This window comes from Tamandua tetradactyla, chromosome 2, assembly GCF_023851605.1.
Source record: "Tamandua tetradactyla isolate mTamTet1 chromosome 2, mTamTet1.pri, whole genome shotgun sequence".
Classification (NCBI taxonomy): Eukaryota; Metazoa; Chordata; class Mammalia; order Pilosa; family Myrmecophagidae; genus Tamandua; species Tamandua tetradactyla.
In genome coordinates this window covers 32,696,447-32,723,642 of record NC_135328.1, presented here as the reverse complement: position 1 = coordinate 32,723,642, position 27,196 = coordinate 32,696,447, and the positions used below count along the sequence as shown (strand labels likewise).

At 43.5% G+C, this 27,196-nt stretch overlaps 1 protein-coding gene across 37 annotated transcripts in view; it reads left to right on the top strand.

The window, feature by feature from the left end:
* Positions 1-27,196, top strand: part of LOC143667738 (ral guanine nucleotide dissociation stimulator-like) — a 58,883-nt gene that overhangs the window by 4,730 nt on the left and 26,957 nt on the right. For 34 of the 37 annotated variants that reach the window (XR_013168217.1, XR_013168215.1, XM_077142364.1 and 31 more), the window contains exons 2-5: positions 807-943; positions 4,209-4,479; positions 8,763-8,974; positions 13,749-13,924. The gene's annotated coding sequence lies outside the window, so the exon portion shown is untranslated. Of the gene's footprint in view, positions 1-806; positions 944-4,208; positions 4,480-8,715; positions 8,975-12,090; positions 12,136-13,748; positions 13,925-27,196 lie in introns of all 37 variants that reach the window. The other 3 variants (XM_077142310.1, XM_077142372.1, XM_077142302.1) reach the window with 3 other exon arrangements.

Here is a 27,196-nt window from a genome sequence, read left to right as displayed (position 1 = left end):
GAAAAGGTGTATCCTGCTGTTGTGGAGTGTAATGTTCTATAAATGTCTAAGTCTAGCTCATTTGTTGCATTTTTCAAATTCTCTGTTTCTTTATTGATCCTCTATCTAGTGTTCTGTCCATTGATAAGAGTGTGGAATTGAAGTCCCTAACTATTATGGTAGATGTGTGTATTTCTCTTTTCAGTGTTTCCATTGTTTCCCTCATGTATTTTGGAGCATTCTGGCTTGGTACATAAATATTTATGATTGTTAAATCTTCTTGTTGAATTGCTCCTTTTATTAATACATAGTGTCCAAAACCCATTGTACTTTTAAGACAAAAACAGTTGTACAACATAAATCTTTTTGCCCAAATGCTATAATTTATCCAATGTTGCATTATGAGCCAGGCTACATAAGTAAATTAAGTCAATGTGTCTGTAGAAGCTGAGTAAAAGGAACAAGTGATATAGCCTGACAGAGTCAGAATAAACACTGTTTCTTAATTCAGCATACCTTGCATTGAAAAAAATGAAATCAGTTCAGGAGCATAGTCTTGGGAAGTTTGAACAGAGAAACTGCATTCATCTGATGTGCTTGCTTTCTCCAGTCTCACCAAGTTATCACTGACACACACTTACTACAAGAGACGTTTTGTTCTTCCTCTTCGTTAGAAATGAAATGATTCTCCTCTGGTTCTTGCATCCTGTATTATCTTCAATTATAACACCCTGTGGTTTTTTCCTTTGTAAAGCTTTTCATCTGAAATTGTTGAATTCTCATCTTTTTTATTTGTTCATTTATTTATTACTGCTTCTGTCTTCTAGGTCCCATGAGATCTATATTAGCAGAAATTTGATTTTTCATGTTGACAGTCAATGCCAAGATCACAGCATAATGCTTGGCCTATAGAAGACATTGAATAAATAAGAAGGAACTTGCTATTGAATGGAGATACTACCAAGTAATGTTCTTCCTATTTTCCCTAGTTCTAGTACTTTCAGATTTATTTTTCACACTCTATGAATCTAAATTGTTTTACCTACAGCATAATTTGTGACTACCTTTTGTTTATTCTCTAAACTTTTTGGCAATCCCTGAAGATAGAAAATTACTGTTCTATGAAAATCTTCCCTGAAACCAATGTCCCAATGAAATATTTAATGAACGTCTTTGTGTCACATCTTGCCCCTGTTCATAAAGCAAAGCCTTAAATAATTGCAGATTTCAGGTTTTTGACACTTTATTTTCATTTCAAATTTTAAAATATGGAGCTTGGTTGAATTTTTATTATTCCCAATTGATTATCAAGAATAACAATCATGGATATCTGTAGGGCACAAATTAAATAACAAGTATGATGTTTCTGTTCTACTACTTGTAGTAGGGATTACTGTCCTGTGATAAAAGGTAGTAGGCCTGATTACGTGGTTATGGTCTTAACAGTAGTGGGAATTATTACAACCATTTTTGCAGATGAAAATAATGATTCAGGATTTTTAAGTTATTGAAATAAGCAATTTAAATTAACTTATGTCATGTAAACAAAAGAACAAGGATCCAACCCAGGTTTGTGTCACTTAAAAGTCAGTATGTCTCTTATACCAGGGTGCTTCTTTTTTTTTTTTAAATTTTTTTTTTATTAATTAACGGAAAAAAAAAAGAAATTAACCCAACATTTAGAAATCATGCCATTCTACATATGCAATCAGTAATTCTTAACATCATCACATAGATGCATGATCATCGTTTCTTAGTACATTTGCATCGGTTTAGAAGAACTAGCGACACACCAGACAAAGATATAGAATGTTAATATAGAGAAAAGAAATAAAAGTAATAATAATAGTAAAAAAAACAAAAAAACAAAAAACAACAACACAAAAAAAGAACAAACAAAAACAAACAAACAAACAAACTAAACCTATAGCTCAGATGCAGCTTCATTCAGTGTTTTAACATGATTACTTTACAATTAGGTATTATTGTGCTGTCCATTTTTGAGTTTTTGTATCTAGTCCTGTTGCACAGTCTGTATCTCTTCAGCTCCAATTACCCATTATCTTACCCTGTTTCTACCTCCTGCTGGACTCTGTTACCAATGACATATTCCAAGTTTATTCTCAAATGTCCGTTCACATCAGTGGGACCATACAGTATTTGTCCTTTAGTTTTTGGCTAGACTCACTCAGCATAATGTTCTCTAGGTCCATCCATGTTATTACATGCTTCATAAGTTTATCCTGTCTTAAAGCTGCATAATATTCCATCGTATGTATATACCACAGTTTGTTTAGCCATTCTTCTGTTGATGGACATTTTGGCTGTTTCCATCTCTTTGCAATTGTAAATAATGCTGCTATAAACATTGCCAGGGTGCTTCTTCAGTCACTCAATGAATTATATTAGTGCAGGGTCTCAGATTTGAGGCTGTGTCATCACCCACTGAGAGCAGGAGGCCTTGCATGTGAGATTATCTCCATCATCAATGTTCCTGCTACCATCAAACCAAATGGAAAAATAATACTCTTTTACTCTTGGGGACTATATATTTGGAAATTGAAACTTGAGTTTAGCATTATTTATACATATTTTAAATTGATGTGTCATTTGTGACTGAAAGAGCAAACTAGGAAAAGTATGCAAGTGATCTAAAGTAGTCAGGAGGCTGTGACTGTGGGGTGTTGTGATTACAGATTTTTATGATAGATTCCAAGGCTTAGTATCTTACTAATGTCTATTTGGTGTAAATCATAGAGCCTTCAAAAAGGAGATTAGATCACATTGGCTTAATGTAAGGGAAAATATCCACATGTTCTGTGCCTGGAAAATAATATCATCCTCTCTAAACAAATTGTGGTAGATCCTTTCTACAAAATCAGTTTACAGAATATTACTTGCAGAAACCTGAACCTCTCTGCCCCCATGTGCTTCTTCCTGAGTAATCATCCTTCTTGGAGCTCTGTTTCACCACAACCACTGAGCTGCAGATGCTGTCAGGTTTGTGGTGGCCACACAAGACCATCATCTACAAAGGCTGTGTTATCCAACTCTGTGTGTTTCTCTGTGTGTGCCACACAGAAGGTGTTTTGCTGGTGGTGATGGCCTCTGACTGCTGTGTAGCTGTCTGCCGGCCACTATACTGCATCATCATCATGCACCCTCTTTTCTGTGGGAAGCCTGTACTCATGGTCCAGTCTCTGGCCTGGTAGAATCACTGATCCAATCCCCCATCACTCTCCAGCTTCCCTTCTGTGTCCCCCACCATGTGGATGACTCTGTGAGATGCCTGTGCTCGCACATGTACCCTGCAGAGACACTTCCTGCAATGAGTGGCAGAGAACCGTCTCTGTTGTCCTTTTCACCATCATGCCACTGGGCTTCATTCTAACTGCTGTGGCTACATAGCTCATGCCATTGGGAAGAGGAAGTCAAAGAGGGGAGAAGGCAGAAAGCCATTGCAATCTGCCCCTGGTGTGTTTTTTTCCTTTTTTTTTTTTGGACATGGGCATGCACTGGGAAGTGAACCTGGGTCTCCAGCATGGCAGCAAGAACTCTGCCTGCTGAGCCAGTGTAGCCCTGCTGTGTGTTTTTGAGTTTAGTGTTTGGAGGATTATGTGAGGTTGTGGGGGGTGAGGGGGAATCTGTGGGGTGGTGAGTGCTCCAGGTTTAGAAAATCTGTATTTAGAGGGCTCTGCAGAGACAATGTTGGGAGGTCTGTGACAGTCACTAAGAGGACAGGGTTAAGGAAGAATAGGGGCTTTGTGGGCAGTCAAGAGATTGGGGAGGTCAGTGGTGGTCCATGAGTGTGATGCTTGGGATTCAGTGATTACGGTGCCTATGGTGGTTGGAGGCTGGATTGTCAGAGAGGGGCAGGGTTGGGGGCTGCAGGGTTTGGGGATTGGGAGTATCTGTGGGGATCCAAGATGGAGGCTGGGGTTCAGGGATGGTGATGTTTGTGGAAGTCTGGTTTGTTTTGTCTCTTAGAGTAAATAATTAGTATATTATGATAAGTCATGAGGACACTGGGTGTTAGTGGGGTATGTGAGTTTGAATTTGGGGACCCCAGGAAAGCCATGTCCTTGAATCTTCATTTAGTATTGCTGGATGGGAGTTTTTAAGTTATTCCCATGGAGATGTGACTCACCAAATTGTGTGCATTAACTTTTGATTAGAGGAAGATCTGACTCCACTCATTCCCGGTGTGCCTTTCTTGGAATCCTTTACAGGTGCAGAAAGTTGGGATTCCAAGACAGCAGAGCCAGGTGGGTGACAAGAACCATGAAACAGAGTGCCCATGCCACCAGGGACCTTTGGAGATACCAAAGTGGAAAGCCCACACCACCAGGGACCTTTGGAGGTGAAGAAGGATTATGTCCCTGGGGGAGCTTCATGAAACAAGAAGCCTGGAGAGAAAGCTCACACACATTGCCATGTTTGCCATGTGCCTTTCCAGTTGAGAGAGAAACCCTGAACTTCATCGGTCCTTCCTGAGTGAAGGTAACCTCTTGCTGGTGTGTTAATTTGGATAGTTTTGTAGACTTGCTTTAATTGGAAAATTTTCATAGTCTGAACAGTAAACGTGCAACCTTTTATATTTCCCTTTTTCAAAGCCCTTTCATTTCTGGTATATTGAGCTTTAGAGGTGGAGCATTCTGTAGGGGTCACTGACCCCTAGAGGTGATCTTTGGAGAATGTTGATTAGAAACTTTGGTAGTTGGGTACTGGTGAAAATTAGTGAGTGAGTGATTCGTGAAAATTAGTGAGTGAATAATATCAGTGACTGGAGACCTGTAGGCAGAGACAGTCTTTAAGTTTCATATTTTATGGCAGGCAGTGTGTCAGGTTTGGGATATAGCAGGGACCCATGCAGGAGCATCTCCCTTCATGTCCTAAGGTCTGAGAAGTAGGCAGAGATCATAAAAGTAGAAACAAAGAATTCCAATTACTGATAGGTGCTATGAGGGAATTGAAAGAGGTTCATGTGATAGAAAGTGCCTGACGGCAGAGTGTGTGTGGCTTTAGCTAGGTTACCCCGGAAACCCCTTTCCAAGGAATTGACAGTTCAGACATAGATAATGGCATGGAGGCAGCCAGGCAAAGGACTGAACAAAGGGTTCCAGGTGAGGGAGCATCAGCTTCAGAGGTATTAGGCAGCAGCGAACTTGGTGTGCTCAAAAAGAGAAATAAGACCAGTGTAGCTGGAGCATGGTCAGGGAGGAAGTAGAATGATGTGAAATCACGTGGTAGGAAAGAACCGGATGCTGCAGGATCTTGGCTATGGTAAGGAACTTGGGTATTCTGGTTGCAGTGAGAACCCATTGAGGGTTTTATGCAGGAGGGTATCTGCGCTAATTGCTACTTTGAAAAGCTCACCATGACTACACCATGGAAGGTGAACTGCAAGGGCAAGAGTAGGTAGTTGGAAGCTCATTTAGGAAAGTTTTTCAGTAGTCAAACCATGACACGATGTTCCCTTAGACTAGGTGTCGTCATCTTAGATGAGGATTGTAGGATTGAAATGACAAGAAGTCACATTCCCGAACAAATCTGGAGGTGGATCAATTCATCCAATCTGACGAATTGTTATGAAGGAGATGATGTTCTTGAGACAACATGGTCAGGTCTTCTGGCTCCTTATCACAACCCATCACTTAAGCATTTGACTGATGTCCTTTTTGGCCTCAGAGTGACACCTGGATTTCATTTAAGAGGTTGGGTCTCAAAATAAGGAAAAGGATTTTAGAGTGTCTGAGAAGGCATGAGGGATCTGGCAGGACAGGCTCAGCCACCAATTCATGGGTGGCTGTAGTTAATTATGGAGTCAGAGTAGGTCAGAGCAGGGAGTTGCCCACTGGTCACCACAATGTGGGTTTGCCCGTTTTGGAGACAGTAGAGGGTCGTTGTGAAGACACAGTGCTGGTATCACTACCCCATGTGTCAACCCCAGATTTTCTCTGTCTTAGACAAATTGCTTAGTTGCCCTCTGCCTCTAATACCTCTTCTATAGAATGGAAGCTCATGTAAGTGCCAGCCTCCTTGGGTAGCCAGGAGAATAGATGCAATGCAATTCCTCAGTGTCCCAGGCATTTACTTTGTCTTCCGGGCCTGTGGGTATCCAGTTCCTCCTCCTCACTGACATCCGGGCTTGAACTACATGTCTGTCCTGAAAGTAACTCATATTATGATTCTGGAGGGACCTGTTGAAGATGGCAGATTGTTGGGGGACAAAGTGATGCCTGAGGTGAGATGGGAGGAGCTGGAAGAGACTGGTGCAGTATGTCCACATCTGTCTCTGATACTCTCCTCCATGGTGGACTTTGTCCCTGGGGCCCTTGAAAACCGTAGGAACTTTGCAGGCCGAGGACCAGAGGGAAAGGGCTCTGCCCACAGGGGAGTGATTTGTAAGACAGATGGTGCAGTTCTTATAGAAGATGGGGGAAGAATGATTTGAAAAAATCCCTCTGATTCCATGGAGGTATCCCATAGGTACAGAACAAAGAAGTGAGGCCCCTGTATATCCAGGGATGAGCCAGCTTCTGATAGGCACTGGCCCCAGTCCTTGAGGGAGCTGATCCAGAGCCCATGCCTGATGACCTGTCCCCCCAACATGCCTCAGCTGACTTGGCAAAGTAGGGCTCCAGCCTTGATCCACTAGAGCACAGACAATCAGAACCTTGAGGAGGATGGTACAGAGTACACCAAGCTGCAGGAGGTTATTTCTAGAAGTAAGTCAGGAAGACTCATTGCACAGGTCCTCTATGAGGGGTGTGGCCTCAGCACCCCAATCCCAGCCCCCAGGACCAAGACCATCTGCCCTAGAAAACTTCTGAAGAGGGTCAACATCTTGCACACAACCCCACATGCCCTGAGGAAGCCCTCATTGCCACAGTGACTGCCCCCAGCCTGTTCAGTCTCCCTGTCCTGTGTCTTTTCTGGGAGTGACCCAGGCAGTGGGGGACCTAGTGGAAACCTGATATAAGTGAAATCCAACAGAATGGCCTCTGTAAGTGGCCCATTCGACACCAGTGACACCCATGGTCTCTCCTTGGAGGCACCCTCAAGCCAGGGTGGGATGATTGTGCATCTCCCAAAAGTCAGGGGACTGTGATCACCAATAGCAAATCTCAAAATCCATGTCTTATTGTGTGAAAAAAAACTAAATTCCTTTGATCTCATTTGGGAGTCCCAGGGAGCCAAGTCATTATTCACAACAGTGACTCAGAGCCAGGCAGCCTGGGTTCTGTGTCCATGATGCAGTGCTCACACCCCATGTGCCTGTTTCTCATTCCCAGTGGGAGAGGACAAACGTCCATGTGAGAGCACCTAGACTGTCTGTGCACCATAAAGGTTAACTTTATTTTCTTTCTGGTGAGCTGATCATGCCTTCTCCACCATTAGCCCAGGTAAACAGTTGTGACTCCCTGGATGTTGTTTCCAACATCCCTTATTCTCCCTTATCTTCCAGCAACATTTGAGTAATGTGGGCAGGGTAAGTAGGAGTCTTTCTTTCAGAAAAGTACTTATGAAGCCTCAAGAGGATATGGACTTGGAGGAGGGGCCATAAACAGAGGCAGGGCCAGTAAATCCATCCAGGAAGTGTGATGCAGCTGGCTCTTGGCTGGGGCAGAATGTGGAACCAAGAATCACAGAGGAAGTCAGTGCTCATTTGAGGGGACACAGACCATGGAAACATCGCTGGCCCCCTTCAAAGGCCTATGTTTGGCCTGTCCTGCCCTGGGCTTCAATTATCATTTCCCCAAGAGTGCGGTTTTCTGGTGAGATGTCTGTATTCTAGAAGTCTTCTTACAACACTGACACCCCATCAGTGAAGGTGTCCAGGACTGGGCAGCAGAATGTGCAGATGAAAGAACCCTCTGATGGCTCTAGGCTGAGGTTGCCAGGCCTGCAGCCAGAGTCACTTATTAACAAGATTTGTTGGGCTCAGTGCTCTTTGAGTTTTGCTTTGGTGTAGGTATCATTCAGAGGGATCCTTGGTGGTCATTGTTGTCCTAATCCTGGATTGGGGGACTCACATATCCGGCCCAGGCTGGCCCTCATGAGTGCCATCATGGGTGGGATGGTCTGGGGCCCTCTGTGAGCACCGCTGACTGCTCCTCTGGCCGTCCCCACCAGAGCTGACAGTCCCTGAGGAGGCCAATATTTTCCATATAGTGGATTCTTCAGGCAGTTGTTTTCTACTCAGCAGGCAGATAGGAACCAAGGGGAACAATGGAGACTTCTCAGTGTTTCTGCCATGGGAGGGTAAAGGACTCCATTTCCCGTAATGCACCTTCTAACTGGCCCTAATGTCCTGGCCTCAGAGTCACCCTTTCTGGGTCCAGCTGCACATCCACTGTTTAGTGGGGACACATTAACGTTGTATGGAGGAAGATGGTGAGCACCAGTGGCTCTCACGGTGGGAGGGGAGGGAAGTCAGCAACCCATCTTGTCAGATACATCTTGGCACTACAACCCTTATTCCTCGGTTCCTGGGGAGAATTCCATGTGCAGGGCCTGTCCCAGGTGAGAGGGAGTTGGGGTGGAGGGGATTGGGATCAAATCTGAGTTGCTGGAAGAGATGTGTTTGTACCCAGCTCAGAACAGTTTGATGACTAGGTTGGATTAGAGGTGGGGAGAGGCTGCACCAGGAGCCCAGACACAGACTCTGGTCCCTAGACTGCCCAGTGTCCCCTGCCTGTCATCCTCAGCATCCTGTCTATCTCCCTGTCCCAGGAACATGGAGTCATGGCCCTGAACAAACTGTTCCCATCAACCTGCAGGAATCTCAACATTGTGCCAGAGGAGCAATTTGAGGCCTCGTCCACATCCCAGGAGGTGACAGCAAGGCAAAGAGTTAAGTCCAGGACAGGAATTGGGTAACAGCAAGGGCACCCTCTTCCTGTGGCTGTGGCCAGAGTCCCCGCCACCATGGCCCCTTGTTCATCATCAGACTTGTTGCCTGGGGACAGCTGAGGAACCTGCACTCCGACATGTAAGTTGCCTCTGGGAGGACATCTGGTGTGAGGGCTCTGGTCACAGCACAGTGACCACCCTGTCATGTAGCAGCCACTGACTTGGGACCTGGGTCCTCTCCTTCCATTAGCCAACAACACCTTTAAGACCTGAAAGAACCAGGCTAGGATAAAATGCTCCTGGGGGCACAGGCCTACAGTGGGAAAGGTTTGGTTGCTTGGGGGCTCAGCCCAGTCCCTGGGAGTCAGACAGCCTGTGGTAGGATTTCCACTCCATACTTGTCCAACCTGTGGCAGGGGCAAGTTGCCTCATCTTTTGGTCTTAGTTTCTATCCTTGGGTAATACGGTGTTGATGAATGATCTTTCAGTTATCTAGGGCATCTGTGGTTCTGTTGATGGATCATGAACTGGGTGTCCCATGAACAAACTCTAGTGGCAGTACAGGGAGGCCTAGCTAGGTCATGGGAGAGCCCCCCCTCCACCCACTCTATCAGTGTAAACCTGCCTTCAGCTGTTACACCCATAACACAACTTCTAGTTTTTGGACCAGCTCTCACTCCCTGACCAGTGAAGGTGTGGCTTGTCATGAACATAGCCAACAAGCTCAGTATTCACAGAATTGACTTCCAGCTTCAATGAGGAAGAAACGTATATGAGTCTTGTCTTGGAGTGTTCTGAAGCTAGGAAAAGAAAGTGACTTTTTGTCTCTTCTCTCTTATAGCCCTCCCCTGATTCCTCCACTCCTTCCTTGGGCCACTGTTCTCCTGCCTGCCCATACAATTGCCAATAGACCCTTGTGCCAGAATATAGCTTCCCAAAGCCCCATGGACAAGGCCACAAAGTCTAGGCTTTTCCTAATCTAGCTGTCCCATACAGTTTAGGAAGATGTCCTCCCACAATCTAAGGGAGGACTTCAGGCCTCATCTAAGCCTCTAGTTTCACCTCTTTCTCCTGAGTCACTCTCTACTTTACATGGTGCTGTCCAGCCCACCCATTGCTGCTCCTTCTTATGACACTGTGACCTCAACTTGGCACTGCCGTCTACTGCCAGCAGGGGGGTGATGTGTACCTGCACCTTCCACCTGATCATGAAAACCAACCCTAGAGAGAAGAGCTTCTGGGGATGCAGGTGGGCACAGTGTCCCCTTTGTGCCCCACTCAGTCCTCTCAGCTACTAAGCACTCCTGAATGTGTACACATAGCCAGGCCTGGGCCTCCAGTCAGAATTCCACCCCTTCTCCCCCAGGATGAAGCAGGCAGCTCCCATAGCACCCACTATAGAAAGAAGAACACTGGTGGCCTCCTCATCTCTAGCTGATGCCCAGGGAACCTTGCTTAGCTGGGTTTGGACCATGAGCCCCCTAAGATCCCTCAAGCTCTGGGACATGAAAGCTCTCAGAGGACATCCTGGATCATGTCCCTTCCTCATCTGCCAACCTGCAATGGCCCCAAGAGTTTTCCCGGCTTTCCCAGCCCTGATCAGATGACTTGGTGCAGATGCCCTCTTCAGGCGGCTCTGCTCACTTTAAAATAGTTCACTGCCCTCCTGACTCTAAGCTCTCCATCTTCATTAGACCCAGCTTTACCTGGGGCTTCCCAGATGACTTAGGGTGAGTGGAATCCCCAAATGACACTGTGGGCACAGTGCAGAAGGCAGCATGGCACAGGGGCATCCTGTCTGTTTGGTTCTGGTGAGCAGAGCCATTGGGGCATTCAAAATCCTGTAGCAAGGACCACGTGCATGCATTTCCAAAAGCCCTCCCCTCACACCTGCAGGTTGCCCTGATGGGTACTTCCAGGATATGTGGGTTGGGCCTGGATGGGACCTAAGGCAAGACCTAAGGGCCACCTGGGTGGGATCTGATGGGGCTGAAGTGGAGATGGCTAGAGTGTGGGAGGGCCCGAGGATCTCCACACCCATGGCAGCCTGAGTGCCTGCACCCAGTGTGGACCATACAGTCAGTCAGGAGCCCCAGCAGCCTGGTACAGCACACCCTGCAACTAACACTACCAATGGGAGGAAGTGATGAAGGGCCATGTACCCTGGGCCCAGAGGTGGGGCATAGGTCTGGCCTAGTGCCCAGCATTGAGTCAACACTCAGCACTGTACATGGCCCTAGCAGAGAGTCCTGGGCCCCACTAGGACCAGTAATTACTGACCCTGGATGAGGATGATGGTGAGTTCTAGGTGGTGCCCCCCTCATGCACTCTTCCCCCATCAAGAGTGGTGGGTGTGCCTAAGAGTTACTTCTGCAGGACCTCTTTTGTTGTCATCTGTAGGCTCATTCTCTCTTAGCCCAACTCTGCAATAAAATCATTGCTCTTCCCTCTATGTGCATCATGTCATCCAGGGTTCAAAGTCACCCTAGTGGTTTGGGAAATGACTCCCAAGGACAAGTCCAGCCCTGGCACTGTGGGTTCAATAATACCATCTTGACCAAAAAAGGGGGAAAGGAAGTATAACAAATAAGGTATCAGAGGCTGAGAGTATTCAAATAGAGTCAAGACTATTCTGAAGGTCACTCTTATGCATGGTTCAGTTAGACATTGCTACCTATAATAACTTGCAAAACCCCAACATAAACCATTCCTGCCAGTCACAGTCATAAAGAACACCTAGGGCAAAGTAAGATTCTACAAAGGTTCCATGCACTAGGAAAACTTTCCAGAAACCTAAAATCTCCAGATGGGTCCCTGGACCAGATAAGTCCTGAAACTTAGAGGGCCATCCTTTCCATAACATGAGCTAGTTTCATCTCATTACCCCATATAATTGATAGAACCTTCCAATATGTAAAAGTTAGAGTGGGCCAAGTCCAAATACCCTTAAAGAGAGGGAACGAATGATCAAAGGTGATCGTGGAGTTATACAGAGAAGGTGGGATTTAACAAATAAATATGATTGCTGAATCATTATATTAATATTTCTTTTAGTCTGCAGTACCTTAGAGCAGCTAGAAGTGAAAACCAAAAATTGTGGAATTGTGACCTATAGCAAACCCTGAAGTCTCTTGTATAGCTAATTGTTGTGCTGTGCTTTGAAATGCATTGCTTTTTTTTGTATATATGCTATTATTCACAAAAAAAAGAAGAAAAAGTTGATTGTGATAATGTAAATATATTTATTCCTTGTAGCCTCCAATGTTCTGGAGGAATGAAAAGGAAAAATCTGCAATGACGGTATGTTAGCCCATGACAAACTCTGGGATCTCTCTTGTAACTACTTGTTGAAGAGTGCTTTGAAAATGATGACTCTCTTTTTTATTTGCTTTGTATAAATGTTATATTATATGATTTTAAAAACTTGAAACAAATAGTGTGGTAGAGATGCTGCTTGGCACCAGCTCTCACCCATCCTTATGGAGAAGGTGAGCAGCCAGTTCTCTCTGGGCAGGCCCTTACTCAGCTCCATGGCTAGCCCCTCAGTATAAAACTGAAACTGAAACCCAGAGAAAATTAGAAATTGACCCAAGGTCCGGGAAGGGACAGAGACCAGAGGGCAAGTTAGGGTTAGGGCCTCCTAGGCCAGAGAACACCACCTTGCTGTGGGATTTGCTTAAGGAATGAGATTCTGGAGAACCCTGCTATCTCCACCCCAAACCTGGCCATTGCCCAGGCCACCCTCCTCCTCAGCTACCACCAGCCATTCCTCCTCCCAAGCCAGCACCGCATGTTGACCTGTCTTCCTGACAGTCAGAATGTGGTCATGATGGGGGCATGAGGAGCTGGAGAAGACCAGCTGGGCCACCCAGGAGGGACTGGGTCTCTGCTGTTTCTTCTTCTTGAATCCTGAAGAGGCAGGGAGATGGGCTCGGGGGTAGGAGTGGTGTGTCTTCTTGGAAATGATCAGAATCTGTGGAGAATCAGCATAGCCTGGTCCCTAAACTCCAGTACCTCGGTCACCCATTCACTAATCACATCTATGGCCCATGGTGTCGAGGAGCTGGGATTGCTCCACCACCATCACGACTGGATTGCCCATCCCAGCCTGGCTCTCATCCAGCCCTTGGGTTAGGTATTACGGGTCACCCCCAGGACAGATCATGCTGCCCAGAAGGAGATTCTGATATGCTGACAGTGTGAAATCACAGCTGTGGTGGGGATGGGCTGGCTCTCTCTCATGGCCTAAGTGAAGAATCGTGACATTGTCTGAGAAGTCAGGGATCCTGACTCATATGAGACAACCCCTGCCTGAGCCTTTCCTTGGGCCTGAGTTTTTGCTGCTATAAGTCAGGAGGGTTCAAACTCTAATTTGGGCACCAGGAATGGAAAGAGGCTGAAGTGCCCAGTCTTTTCATGTTTTGCCTTCTCTATTTGAGCAAAGACCTAGATGTCAGAAAGCAGCTGGCTGGCTCCGGTCCCCCACACAGCCCCAGTTCAGTACAACCTTACACTCTACTGAGTGTGGCCCTCTGGCAGGGACCCATAGCTCCCAAAAGGTCTCCCAGAGGTTTCCCACATGGCTTTCCCCTTCAGTGTATAAGGAGCTGCTGGGGGCCATGTGTGTGACAGGCATCACATCAGTTCCAGCTCCCCACGCACTTCCATCTGTCCGGCACCATACTGGTCTACTGTGTTTCTTCTTCCTCTTCTCCCCATGGTCACCATGTGGGAGAGGTGTGGATGTGGTCCCCATTGCTCAGAGAGCCACAGAGCTGAAGGCTGAGTGTGTGGTACAGCCAGGATGCTAATCTCGCAGGAGAGGCAGAGCTCTGGGGACTGGTGGGCCTGGGGAGAAACCCTGGCATGACTGTGCACCCACTGACTGCCTGTCCTCCTTTGTCCCATCCCAGTGTGAATCTGAGTCGCCCTGAAGAAGGCTGCGACCTGCAATGCACAACCCATCAAAGCAGGCATTGGAAAGAGGCATGAGGAACACCAGGGGCCTGCCTTCCATAACAGCGATGTCCTATATCATCATCATCCTGGGCACCTCCACCTGATGGGTCCTGGACCTGCTGTTTGAAAGGTGAGCCCTCATTTCCCCATATGGCATAAGGAGACTCTGCCACCACTAGCTCATGTATGGGGATGCTCACTGCAGCTTCTTGGTTCAGTTTGCTCCTCTGGAAAGTGCAGTGATAGGAGGTGATTGTCATGAGTATGTGGGAGAAGCCATGGAGATGCATCCATGGTGTCTGACTTCTCTAAAGGGTGGGCAGAGGGGTGGGTGTGTTCCATGTGCAGCATTTTCCTCTCCCCCATGCAGAAGCTCTGTCTCACCCATCATTGAACTTCTGATGTTTGGAAAACCTCTTTTCTCATTTATAAAGGAAGTTTCAGATTCCATTTAGGGTGCTCCTTCCTAGGTATAGGCAGTGTCTGGATTGCAGGGGGTGGGCAGGGTGCCCCAAACTACATACATATCTAGGAAGATTCAGCTCAGGGCTCATTCATGAAACATATATGAAATCTCTACAATGTACCAGTTTTATTCCACTAGCCCTTATTCAGGGAACCTAGTAGATGGATCTTCTCCTTCTTGACTTTCCATTGTAGTCAGCAAATCTGATAGTAACACTAGACATCTTCAGTGCGTGGTTCATGCAGTAAATGAGCTGCAACTCGGTCATGGTATCCTCTAGCTGGGGACCTATCCTCCCTCATTGTGGCCTGCATGGTACATTCCTGAGAATCCAACAATGCCATGGATAATGAGAGAGTAGAGAGGGCCACCTCTTTCCCCAGATCAGCTCAGGGAGTGTGGGGAATGCGGTAGTGAGAGGCTGAGCATAATCCTGGGCCCCACACATCTATCATGCCCACTGGAGAACAGGGCTAGAGGGCATTTCCCTGCTGAGGTCTGGAGAAAAGAACAGCTTTGTCAGGGGTGCTGGGTCATTGGATGTAGAGGGGACCGAGGGGCTCTGACCAGCCCAATAGAGAGTGAGTCCCTACCACAGTCTCATCTGAGCTCTGCTTTCCCCCTGTAACCCAGCTTCAGACCCAGAGTAGGGGATTTGGTGAGCTGCCCACCAGACATATTCTTCAAAATCTACCCTCGTTGCCCAGTTTCTGAGTGCATGGGGTGTGCTGCACCACTCCCCTTTGAGAGGACAATGGCTATGGAAATAAGAGACCCACACATGACACAAGCAGGAGGCAATATGTCAGGGCATGAAGTAAAATTTAAGGGTCCATAAGGACCCTGGACAGTTGAGGGAGGAGGATAGACTCAGTCCCCTCATGGGTCAGATATTTAAGAAGTTCCTACTGTGTGCTAACATCGAGACATCAACAGCAGCCCAACCCATCTCTACACCATGGGGTTCCAGTTGGAGGCAGCCAGGAGGGAGAGACAGAGAAATATGTGAGACTTTGCTGAATGAGGGGAGAGGTTTTGGAATAGCATAGATGGGGAAAATCCAAAGGAGGCTTTTTTCTAACTCCCTCCTGGAGTCCAGGACTGCCACTGCCAGCCCAAGCTGAGTGGTATGGTGCAGCCTGCCCCACCACCCCCCAGCACCATTTTCTCCTTCCTGGCATCTGGCTGAGACATTTCTCCAAGGACCTGCCTTGCACTGAGGAACTGGTGACCTTTGAACAGCTCATAATACTTGGCACAGACTTAGAGCATTATTCCTACCTTCTTTTGGCTCAGCTGGAGGCCCCAGAGTCTGCTGAGTCAGAGACAGAGAGTAAGGACTTCACAGTTTGGGTGTCCATGACTATGTGAGGAAGTCAATGGACATGGCCCCCTCCAAAAAACTGGCCTTTATCCAGGAGCAAAGATCATCCTCAGCTGACTGATCAGGAAGATGGTAGTCTGGGGGGATATCTAAGGTGTTATCTGATTTTAAGGCAGTGTGATGTTCTCTGATTTTGATATGGCACATGGAAAGCCAGTCATGTTGGGGAGCCTGCGTCCTCTTTCAGTCCCAGCTCCCAGTGAACCTCTCAGGTGTCCTGTCTTTGGAAAAGTAATGGATGAACTCCAGTACTGCAGAATCCTTGGGATCAGAACCTTGGCTTGATTGTCACCACTCCTATTCCACTCAGTTGGACAAGAGGTTTATCAGTACAGGTCTCAACCCTCTTTGCATTAATGCATAAAAACCAGTGATGGTAGCTCAAGGGCCCTATGCCCCAGGCAATAGGCAACACCCCTCTGCCTCCTACACCCCCACTGAAACAACTGAAGCTCTTTGAGAAAAGATATTTTCAATGTCGGTTCCATCTGGGCTTGATGCTTGCCAAAAGTACCACAAATAGATGGTACTCCAAATCAAATGCAGTGTTTAGCCATCTGTGATACTGAAGCATGTGCCTCGTGTCATCCCTGAAACCTGAGTCAGGAGACCCAAACCAAGACCATTCCCTTCTCTCCTTGATCCATCTCCAACCTGAAATCCTGCTGGTCTAAGCCAGAGGGATGGTGAGTACTGGCTTCTTGCTGGAAAATGGGATAGTTCATGGACCTGCCAAGCCAAGGCTCATCCTTCAGGGAATATTCCTGTCCCCCATGGGCTGGTGGTCAGCACCCACCATGTTTTCACAGGCAGGGCCTCAATCAGCTGCATGCATTTCTGGGTTCACAGAGATGAACTACTCTGGCCAACTCAGAGATGGCTACTGTGCTGTCACCAGGAAGCCATGTTGTGCCCTCACTTCCTTATTAGGCCTGGACACCACCTCACGTGGCATTGAAGCAACAGCTTTGGGCCAGAATCTCTGTCTCTTTCTCACTCTGTCCAGTGGCTTGAAAACATCCCCTTACTCTTCATTATCCTCTTCCTCATCTTCACCTTAATTCTACATCAGCTGCTCTATGAGTCTTCACAGTGCTGGAGAAGAGAGATGGTGCTCAATGGGTCAACAGTCTCCCAATGCAGGGAGTCCTAGGCTCACAAGTGTCTTGTGGAGCTTCACAAGAGTAAGCTTCAAGATCAAGGGCATGGCCTATTGATTTGGGTGTCCCAAAATTTGGATACAGGATCAGGGGATTCCCTAATGGTAAAGTTTAATTGTTCTCTATTTTTTCTCCCATCACCCAAGGGACCCTACCAACCCTTCTTGATTGCTTTAGGAACTCTAGGATGTTCAGAATTGCATTAAGCCACACAGGATTAAAGGACCTCTTTCTTCCTCTGGGCTCCCTGTGTTTCAAGAGCTATCCAGATAGGTTGATGTAGATTATGTGCTGTAAAGAAATTTCAGTTACAGAACAAATAAACCTTCCTTCCTTTGGTCTCCAAGAGTATGTATGCATCTAAAATAGAGACAATGTCTTCCTTATCCCTGTGTCCTGAATTGCTTTAACCCCAACCTGATCAGCCTCATTCCATCTCCAAATATCATGTTATATATATATATAAACAGCCTCTCGAAATCCAGAAATAATAATTATCACTCTGGACCAAACACATCTGCCAGAAAAGTTCACAGTCTTGGCCACTGTTTTCTTAGAAGCATTTTCTAAAGGTGACTGTACCGTAATTGTTCTTTTGTTTCTGGCTTCTTCTGCCCCACCAAATGTCCCACACATTCACTCATGTCATTGCATGCCTCATGCCTTTGCTCCTTTTTACAGCAGCACAACATTCATTCCTAAATATGCACCATTGTTTGCCAATATACTTCTCAGTCAGTGCTTCCTTCAGCCACCTATATTCATGTCTTCATGTCCTTTGCCCATTTTTAATTGGGTTTTCCTTCTTTCTATTATTGGGTTGTAGGGTTTCCTTAGATACTCTTGATATCAGACCATTATTAGACATGTGGTTTCCAAATATTTTCTCTTCTTGAGTCAGCTGCCTTTTCACCGTTTTGACAAGGTCCTTTGAAGCACAGAAGTTTTAAAATTTTGGGGAGTCCAATTTATTTAATTTTTCTTGTTTTGCCTGTGATTTGGGTGTAAGGTCTAAGAAATTACATCCTATCTTTAGTTCTTGTGGATGTTCCTCTACATATTCTTCCAGGAACTTTATGGTCCTGCTTCTTATATTTAGGTCTTTCTTCCATGTTTAGTTCATTTTTCATTGATTGTGAGTTTGGAGTCCTCTTTCATTCTTTTGTATATGGATATCTAGTTTTCCCAACACCATTTACTGAAGAAACTGTTCTGTCCCCACTCAGTGGATTTAAGGCTTTGTCAGAAACCAATTGACTGGATGGGCTCTGATGCTCAGCTGGCAAAGTTCTCACCTGCCATGCCAGAGACCCAGGTTCGATTCTCGGTGCCTGCCCATACAGAAAAGACCAAAAGCATACATATACCAATTAACTATAGATTTAAGGGTCTATTTCTGAATTCTCAATTTGATGTCATTGATATATTTACTTTTATGCAAGTATCAAGATGCTTAGACCACTGTGGCTTTATGATATGCTCTAATGTCAGGAAGGATTTGGCCTTCCACTTCACTCCTCTGTTTCAATGCGCTTTTGCCTACTTGAGGCCCATTTCCCTTCCAAATTAATTTGGTGATTCATTTTTCCATTTCTGTAAAGTAGGCTGTTGGCATTTTGTTTAGTATTGCATTGATATCTGAAGGATGCCTTTATTTAAGACTTCTTCAATTTTTTTTATCAGTGTTCTGCAGTTTTCTATGGACAGGTCCTTTACATTCTTCATTAAGTTGATTCCTAGATATTTGATTTTTTTTATTTGGTATTCTGAAAGGAATTTTTTTTGATTACCCCCTCATAGCTCATTACTAGTAAATAGAGACAGCACAGATTTATGCATGTTGATCTTGTATCCTGCCACATTGCTAAATCATCAATCTGTTTAAGTAGCACTGCTGTTATTTTTTTTTTTTTTGGTTTTGTCAATATATACCACCATGTCTTCATCAAATATGGAAAGTTTGACTTCTTCCTTCCCAATATGGATGATTTTTACTTCTTTTTCTTGCAAAATTGTCCTAGCTTGAACTTCTAGCTAACTGATGAACAACAACGGGGACAGTGGATGTCCTTGTCTTGTTCCCAATCTTAGAGGGAGAGTTTTCATTCCCTTACCATTTAGTAAGATGTTAGCAGTTTATTTTTCATACAAACCCTTCATTATTTAGAGGATGTTTCTTTCAATTCTTACTTTTCAAAGTGTTTTTATCAAGATATGGTGGTGAATTTTGTGATTTGCCTTTCTTGCATCAAATGAGATAATCATGTAGTTTTTCCCTTTTGCTTTGTTAATGTAATGAGTTATATTAACTGATTTTCTTGTGTTGAAGTATCCTTGCATACCTGGAATAAAACCTAATGGTGATGATGTATAATTCTTTAAATGTGAGGTTGGATTTGATTTGCAAGGATTTGGGTAAGGATTTTTACATCTCTATTCATTAGAGAGATTGGTCTGTACTTTTCTTATAGTATCTTTATGAGGCTTTGTTGTTAGTGTGATATTGGCTTCATAGAATGAGCTTAGGTACTATTCCCTCTTGTTCCATTTTTTGTAAGGGTGCAGGCAGGAGTGGTATTAAATCTTACTGGAATGGTTTATAAAATTTACCTGTGATGCCATCTGGTGTTTTTTTGTTGTTGAGAGGTGTTTTACTTTGCAAGCTGTTGGAATGCCATATACAAGGACTGGAATGGCTTTTAAAATGGAAGATTTAATAAGTTACAAGTTTACAGTTCTCAGTCTATGCATAGATGTCCTGCATTGGACATTTGCATGGATGTCCAAACTAACACATCCAGGGAGCGATACCTTAATTCGAGGATGGCTGATGGGTCAGGAACACCTCTGTCAGCTGGCTAGTCATGTGGCTGACATCTGCTGGCCCCTTAGTCCTGGGCTCTTTTATTTTCCACTCTGTTCCTGTGAGGGTTCCTCATTTTCTTCTCCAGGGCTGGCTTTCATCTTTTGGCTTCCCTTGGTTCTCTCTGGGTCCTGGCCTGCTTAACTTCCCATGGTGATGTCTGCTGGACTCCAAGCATCTCCAAACATCCAGGTCTCTTTCTCTAAGTGTCGGCATCTATGTCAGCTCTGCTCTGTCAGATCTAAGCTCTCTCTAAAATGTTCCCTCTTTTCAAGGACTCCAGGAAACTAATCAAGATCCACATCCACATAAAATGGATGGAGTCATATCTCTATCTAATCCCAAAGTCACACCTACAATTAGGTGTGTCACATCTGTGGTGAGAATCTAATCAAAAGTTTCTGCCCTACACTATTGAATGTATTGAATAGGACTGAAAGAACAGGCTTCCTCCAAAAGAATGGGCCAGGATTAAAACATTGGTTTTCTGGGGTACCTGATTGATTCACTCTGGCACAGGAAGTTTTTGAGGACTGATTCAATCCCCTTACTTGTGATGGTTGGTTGAGCTCTTCTATTTCTTCCCCAATCAATATATGTTTTTCATGTGTTTCTAGGAAGTTGTCCATTTTCTTGAAGTCATCTAGTTTGTTGACATACAGTTGCTCATAGTAAGCTTTGATGAACTTTTTTATTTCTTCAGAGTCTATGGTAATCCCACCCCACTTTTTTTCTGATTTATTTGTCTTTTCTCTTTTGGTCTCTGTCATTTCAGTTAAGAGTTTTTTATTTTATTGATCTTAAAAAAGGAACCAGAGTTTGTTTTTTTGATTCTACTCTTTTGTATTCTCCAATTAACTTATTTCTACTCTATTCTTTGGTAGTTTTGTCTTCTGCTTGATTCAACTGACAACAATTTTGTTGAGGATTTTTGCACCCATCTGCATTAGAGAGATTGGTCTGTCATTTTCTTGTGGTAGTATCTTATTCTGGCTTTGGAATGAGGGTGATGTTGGCATCATAGAATGAGTTCCATAGTTTTTTCCCCTCTTCAATTCTTTGAAGAGTTTGAGCAGGAATGAGGCTAATTCTTTCTTGAATGCTTGGTGGAATTCATATGTGAAGCCAGTTGGTGCTAAAACTTTTCTTTTTTGGGAGCTTCTTGCTGGTGGCTTCAGTTCTTTTCTCATGATTGGTTTGTGAGGTCATCTGTGTCTTCTTGAGTCAATGTTGGTTGTTCATGCCTTTCTAGGAAGTTGTCTAGTTTATTAGCATATATTTGCTCCTACTATCCTCTCATTACTGCCTTCATTTCTGTGGGGTCATTGGTTATGTCTCCTCTTCCATTTCTGATTTTATTTATTTGCATCTTCTCTTTTCTTTTGTCAACCCTGTGAAGGGTCCATCAATTTTATTGATTTTCTCAAACGGCCAACTTCTGATTTTGTCAATTTTCTTGATGTTTTCATATTCTCAATTTCAGTTATTTCTGTTCTAATCTTCATTATTTCATTATTTCTTCCCTTTTGGGTTAGTTTGCAGTTCTTTCTCTAGTCCTTTCAAGTGAATGCTTAATTCTCAATTTTGACTCTTCTGTTTTGACATAGGCATGTAAGACAATCGATTTTCACCTTAGCACTGCCTTTGCTGCATCCCATAAATTTTGATATGTTGTGTTTTCATCTTAATTTGCCTCATGATATCTACTGCTTTCTCTTGTAATTTCTTCTCTGACCTATTGATTTTTTTTTAGGAATATGTTTGTTTTACCTCCATATATTTGCCAGTTTTCTGGCCATCTGCATGTTATTGATTTCCAAGTTAATTCCTTTTTGATCCATGGAAGTGTTTTGTATGATTTCAATGTTTTGAAATTTATTCAGGCTTGCTTTGTGACATGGTTTGTGATCTGTTCCTGAGAATGATCCATAAGTGCTTGAGAAAAAGTTGTATCCTGCTGTTGTGGTATGTAACATTGTATAAATGTCTGTTAAATCTAGTTCATCTATTGTATTCTTTAAAGTCTCTGTTTCTTTGTTGATCCTCTGTCTAGATGTTCTAACCATTGATGAGAGCGGGGAATTAAAGTCTCCATCTGTTATGGTATGGTGTCTATTTCTCCCTTCAGTGTTTCCAGTGTTTGCTTCATGTATTTTGAAGCATTCAGGCTCAGTGCATAAATATGTATGATTGTTATGTCTTTTTGTTGAATTGTTCCTTTTATTAATACATAATGTCCCTCTTTGTCTCTTTGAATTGTTTCACATCTGAAGTCTAAGTGGTCAGGTCTTAGTAGAGCTACACCTATTCTTTTTTTATTGTTGTTTTCATGAAATATCTTTTCCCAACCATTCACTTTCAACCTATTTTTGTCCTTAGGTCTAACATGAATCTCCCATAGACAGCATATAGGTGGGTCCTGTTTTTATTATTTTTTTCAAAGTATTTTGGTTGGGGTCCTGTTTTTTTAATCCATTCTGCCATTCTGTGTCTTTTGATTGGGGAGTTCAATCCATTAGCATTTTGTGTTATTGTTCTAAAGGCAGTACCTTTTTCTAGCATTTTGCCTTTTGGGTTTTAGACGTCATCTTCAATTTTTTTTCTCTTTTAAGCTTTCCTGAGATTCTTCTTTTTTATACTCTTCTCAAGACCCTTCTCTCCTGCCTTTTCCTGTCTGCCTATAGTGCTCCCTTTAGTATTTCCTGGAAAGCTGATCCCTTGGTCAGAAATTCTCTCAGTGATTTTCTGGAAATGTTTTAAATTCCCCCAGATGTTTGAAGGATAATTTTGCTGGATATAGAATTCTTGGTTGGTAGTTTTTCTCTATTAGAATCTTAACTATATCACACCATTGCCTTCTTGCCCCCATGGTTTGTGCTGATAAGTTCACACAGTTTCTTTTTGGGCTTCCCTTGTATGTGATGGATTTCTTTTTGCTTGCTGCTTCCAAAATTCTCTCATTCTCTTTGACTTCTGACAATCTGATTTGTAAGAGTCTTGGAGTATGTCTGTTTGGACCTATTGTGCTTGGGATATGCTGCACTTCTTGGATCTGTAATTTTGTGTCTCTCATTAGAGATGGGAAATTTTCCATGATAATTTCCTCCATTAATCTTTCTCCACCTTGTCCCTTCTCTTCTCCTTCTGGGATGCCCACAACATGTATGTCCATTCACTTCATGTTGTCATTCCATTCCCTAAGACGCAGCTCATATTTCTCCATTGTATTCCTGTGTTTTCTTTTGTATGTCAGATTTCAGATGTCCAGTCCTCTAGTTCATTAATCCTTTCTTCTACCTCTTCAAATCTTTTGTTGTAGGTTTCCTTTTTTTTTTTCACATCTTCTATTGTGCCTTTCATTCCCATAAGTTCTGTGATTTGTTTTTCCAAACTCTTGACTTCTTCTTTCTTTTGGCCAATGCCTTCATTATATCCTCCCTCAACTTATTGACTTGATTTTTGATGAGATTTTTCATGTCTATTTGAATGTCCTGAGGTAGTTGTTTCCACTTTTGTATCATATTTCAGTTGTTGGTATGTTCCTTTGGGCCATATCTTCAGTTTTCTTAAATATGACTTGTTATTTTGGGCTGGCATCCATGCCATTGATTTCCTTAATTAGTGTATTGTGGAGATTGTTGTTTCCTGTTTCAGTGAGGATTTTCGTGCTAGATGGCTTTGTTCTCTATCTGTTCTTTGACATTCAATTCAGCTTATTCTAAACCTCTAGCCTAGAATTCCTTGAGGGAGGAATTCCACTTGATGTGGGCACCACCTTTCTGGTGGGGAAGGTACAGCTTTCAGGGAATTAACTCCTTTCACCTGACTAGTTATTTTCTCTTTCCTAGAAGCTTAATTTTGCCCTTGCCTTGAGCAGTTGGAGGCTGAGAGACATCTTCTGCCTTGATGTGTACTTTGTGTTTTGGAATCCTGTGGAACTGGAGACCTTGGGAAACCTCTGCTATAACTTGTCAGCAGTCCCCTCATGAACTCAGATGTCTTTCAAGCCTTTGTAGCACTCATTTGGGGGGACAAATCTTCTTTGTGGTTGGGATCTCTTAATGGCAGGTGAGCAGCATGGACAACTTAACCAGGGGCTGTCACATGGCTATTCTGGCAGAACAAGAAATCAACCAAAGGCTCCTTGACAGAAAGAGAGCCCCCTGACATCCCCTTCATCACTCTCAAGCCTCCACAGTAGTGTCCATGAATACCCCTTGGGGAAACAAGAGCCCCTTCCCCACCTGTCTGAAGCTAATGGGCTTTTCCACACTGGTGGAGTATGTCCACTATCTAAGGAGCTGATGGATGAGTAAGGGCTTCCAAGTGCCTGGACCAAGATACGTGGTGCCAGGAAACCCTAGCAGGACCAAACTATTCCAAGGCTTCTCTTCTCAAAGCCTTAGGTGGGGAGGAGACCTGGCATGTTGGCCTCAGACCCAGCATGGGTGAAGGCAATGTAAACTGTAAAAGGCTGAGTACATTGGAGACAAACAAAAGGATCCCAGAATGTGAAGCCCCCAAAATGGTCAGTCAGTAGGAGGGGAGACCAGAAGTGAAAGCTGCCAGGGCCGTAGCACATGTCCTCAAGGGCCCCTGGATTTGAGGCCAGGAACTTTAGGGCCATCTCCACAGTCTTCACATGCTGGAAATTCCGCTTGAGTCCCACTCTTGTTGCATATTAATCTCACAGGAAAACTTGAACATGGCTCTCTGAAAGGGATCCAGACCCCTTCCTTTAACTGGAGCATTCCAGAAAACTGTGAGGCCTTAGGCCACAAGTGGTCAACTCTTTCCCCAGGGGCCAGGAATCACCATTGAAAGGGGCAAGATCTGGAGTTTCCCTGTGTCTAAGTCCTATCTGCACCCCATATAGAGTCAGAGGCCCTTGCTCTGACCGCTGTCTGTGAAAGGGCATCTCAGCAGGTTTCCAGATAAGTTCTTGGGCTAGGTCACTAAGCAGGGCTTTGTCCACTTCATGTTCGAGGGTCTGCTATAACAGACAGTGGTGATACAGATTGCCCATCTTTGAAAGACTCCACCCTGCAGGGGGCTGCAGATTCAATAGTTATACAACCCTGATCTCAACAGCAGCCTGGGGAATTGACTACTGTTCCTCAGGGTGGACTGGGTGATGTGGAAACATCCTGACTATACTCAGCTCTTGTAAGTGAAAAGGAGCAAAACCCCATCATCTGGAGAGCCCTGAGGATTTGGTCTCCCACTCCCTGAGTTCATGGTCAATGTGTGTTGATCTTGTAACCTGCCACTTTACTGTACTCATTTATTAGCTCTAGTAGTTTTGATGTGGATTTTTCAGGGTTTTTGACATATAGTATCATATCATCTGCAAACAGTGAGAGTTTTACTTCTTCCATTCCAATTCTGATGCCTTGTATTTCTTTTTCTTGTCTAATTGCTCTGGCTAGAACGTCCAACACAATGTTGAATAACAGTGGTGATAGTGGACATCCTTGTCTTGTTCCTGATCTTAGGGGGAAAGTTTTCCGTTTTTCCCCATTGAGGATGATATTAGCTGTGGGTTTTTCATATATTCCCTTCATCATTTTAAGGAAGTTCCCTTCTCTTCCTATCCTTTGAAGTGTCTTCAACAGGAAAGGATGTTGAATTTTGTCAAATGCCTTTTCTGCATCAATCGAGATGATCATGTGTTTTTTCTGCTTTGATTTGTTGATATGGTGTATTACATGAATTGATTTTCTTATGTTGAAACATCCTTGCTTACCTGGGATGAATCCTACTTGGTCATGATGTATAATTCTTTGAATGTGTTGCTGGATTCGATTTGCTGGAATTTTGTTGAGGATTTTTGCATCTATATTCATTAGAGAGATTTGTCTGTAGTTTTCTTTTTTTGTAATATCTTTGTCTGGCTTTGGTATGAGGGTGATGTTGGCTTTGTAGAATGAATTAGGTAGCTTTTCCTCCTCTTCAATTTTTTGGAAGAGTTTGAGCAGGATTGGTACTAATTCTTTCTGGAATGTTTGGTAGAATTCACCTGTGAAGCCATCCGGTCATGGACTTTTCTTTTGGGGGAGCTTTTTAATGACTGATTCAGTTTTTTTACTTGTGATTGGTTTGTTGAGGTCGTCTATTCTTGAGTCAAAGTTGGTTGTTCATGCCTTTCTAGAAAGTTGTCCATTTCATCTACATTGTTGTATTCATTAACATAAAGTTGTTCATAGTATCCTGTCATTAATTCCTTTATTTCTGTGGGGTCAGTGGTTATGTCTCCTCTTCCATTTCAAATCTTATTTATTTGCATCCTCTCTCTTCTTCTTTTTGTCAATCTTGCTAAGGGTCCATCAATCTGATTGATTTTCTCATAGAACCAGCTTCTGGTTTTATTGATTTTCTCAATTGTTTTCATGTTCTCAATTTCATTTATTTCTGCTCTAATCTTTGTTATTTCTTTCATTTTGCTTGCTTTGGGGTTAGTTTGCTGTTCTTTCTCTAGTTCTTCCAAGTGGACAGTTAATTTCTCAATTTTTGCCCTTTCTTCTTTTTTGATATAGGCATTTAAGGCAATAAATTTCCCTCTTAGCACTGCCTTTGCTGCATCCCATAAGTTTTGATATGTTGTGTCTTCATTTTCATTTGCCTCGAGATATTTACTGATTTCTCTTGTAATTTCTTCCTTGGCCCACTGGTTTTTTTAAGAGTATGTTGTTGAGCCTCCACATATTTGTGAATTTTCTGATGCTCTGCTTATTATTGATTTCCAACTTCATTCCTTTATGATATGAGAAAACATTTTGTATGATTTCAATCTTTTTAAATTTATTGAGACTTGCTTTGTGACCCAGCATATGGTCTAACTTTGAGAATGATCCATGAGCACTTGAGAAAAAGGTGTATCCTGCTGTTGTGGGATGTAATGTTCTATACATGTCTGTTAAGTCTGGCTCATTTATTGTAATATTCAAATTCTGTGTTTCTTTATTGATCCTCTGTCTAGATGTTCTGTCCATTGATGAGAGTGGGGAATTGAAGTCTCCAACTATTATGGTAGATGTGTCTATTTCTCTTTTCAGTTCTTTCAGTGTTTGCCACATATATTTTGGAACATATATATACATGGTTCGGTGCATAAGTATTTATGATTGTTATGTCTTTATGCTGAACTGTTCCTTTTATTAGTACATAGTATCCTTCTTTGTCTCTTTTCACTGTTTTACATTTGAAGTCTAAGTTGTTGGATATTAGTATAGCTACTTCTGTTCTTTTCTGGTTGTTATTTGCATGAAATATCTTTTCCCAACCTTTCACTTTCAACCTGTGTTTATCTTTGGGTCTAAGATGTGTTTCCTATAGACAGCATATACATAGTTCCTGTTTTTTAATTCATTCTGCCAGTCTGTGTCTTTTGATTAGGGAGTTCAACCCATTAACATTTAGTGTTATTACTGTATGGGTAGTACTTTCTTCTACCATTTTGTCATTTGGATTTTATATGTCATGTCTAATTTTCCTTCTTTTTACTTTTAGTCTTCCTTTCTACACTCTTC